This window comes from Lepeophtheirus salmonis, chromosome 7 (assembly GCF_016086655.4).
Source record: "Lepeophtheirus salmonis chromosome 7, UVic_Lsal_1.4, whole genome shotgun sequence".
NCBI classification, from domain to species: Eukaryota; Metazoa; Arthropoda; class Copepoda; order Siphonostomatoida; family Caligidae; genus Lepeophtheirus; species Lepeophtheirus salmonis.
Genome location: NC_052137.2, coordinates 37,160,325 through 37,162,198, shown reverse-complemented (window position 1 = coordinate 37,162,198; position 1,874 = coordinate 37,160,325).

Sequence of the window (1,874 nt, the reverse complement as noted above, 5' to 3'; positions counted from 1 at the left end):
TGAATGGAAGATATTTTTTCCTAATCACCCTACTTTTTTTGTCCCCAATCAACTAAGAAAAAACCTTATAAATTTTATCATTTCATAGAGATTTTTAGTACATATTACTTTGATTTAAATAAAATATCAATGTTTATCATTGGCATCAAGTAGTATTCAATGCAAATGTTGAGTCTTTTTTTATTCATTATACAATTTAAATAAGCTTTCTCAAGATTTATTAGAAATTTGTCCACTTGATATAATCAAAATATAAACTTTGAGCTCCCAAGATGGCGTCTCCTTTAATTATGATGCTATTTATGACGTCAGTTAAACGTTCTATGTATAGGACTAGAATCAGTCAGAGACAGGGAGTAGAAAAAAGTAAATATTTAATTAATTTTAACTCAAAACTAGTACTTGATTTATTGCATTTAGGATTTATCTTAATTTTAAATAAATAACAAAAATATTTACATGATTATATCATGATGAAAAATGACTTGGGCGTTGCATTTTTTGTGTATAAAAATGTTTATCTTTATATAAATATGCTTGTAGCTATTTTAAGGATGCACTAATGCTTATCATCAAGCATTTGACATCAAATCATGATTTTTCTAAGTAGATATTATAAATGTATATACATTTTTTGGATAGCTTCAAAATGTATATACCAAGGCAGGTTTTAGGGGTAACTTTTTCTATGTTTCGAACTAAATATGATTCCTTTAAAATTAAATATATACAAAGAAAATAAATTTATTAAAAGGAGTATAAAAATAATAAGGATTTACTTTTTCAAAAAAAAAAAAGTAATTAAAAACAGTAAATATAAGTTCTTTAAAGCAATTCAATGGCATGTCATTTTATTAAATAAGTGTGTTTGATCACATATTATCTTACAAAAAGGGATCTCACATTTATTTTTACTCCAGGCTTCGCTCACGCTAAATTTATCCTTCCAAGGTAATGTTTTAAATAGAAATTCCTTTAATCCCTGCAAATATTTACAGTTCAGTGGTTTTAACATGAAATGAGATTACAGTATCAGGAGTATTTAAACACATACTTCCAGTTACATAATTTACTACATATTAATATGTTTATTTTAAAATTTCCATAACGATTCATTACACATTTAAATAAAATTTGAACTTTTTTTCTCATTTCCAGGTTGAAATGGCCATTACCTCCGCCAACAAAGTTTTCGACAAGATTGTTTGTTTATTTGTAAACAGGATTATGGGAAAAATTACAAAAATATTTTATATGACATTGTAGAAAGATAATTATATATGCTTATAGTAAGAGGCCAATAAATTTTGAGATGTCAGGCTCAGAGGTCAAGGTCATACAAAACGTTACAAACGCAAAATCAACCATAACTTTGAAAGGAATTGAGATACATTAATCAAATGAAATTTCAAGAGATCAAGGTACATCAATAGAAAATGATTTTAGGGGGAAATGGAGGCTCTATTCTAGTTTTAGTATTTGTATTTATGTAGTATACCATAAAAATCCAATTTTTTGTGTTTGTGGATTGCGTTCTCCCGAGTTCCAATTCTAGATAATATTTATTTCTTCTAGGTAGTGATTAGTATTGGAGTTCGGTCTGGGAATCGTAGACTGGTCTGAGACTGTTATATTTTTTGTTGTACCGAATTTGTTCGGTCCAACAAAAGAGCTCGGTCTGTACCGGTTTCATATCAAAAACTCGGGCAACATCCGTCTAAAGGAAAAATTCGTTCTAGTTCGGTCCCAAAAAAATCGGTTTTGACCGATTTTGCAGATAAACTGTTTATAACATAGCATCATATGTTTATTCTGGTGCAATAACGTTATACGAAGTTTAAACAGCGATAGATTGGATCAATTTTGATCCTGCG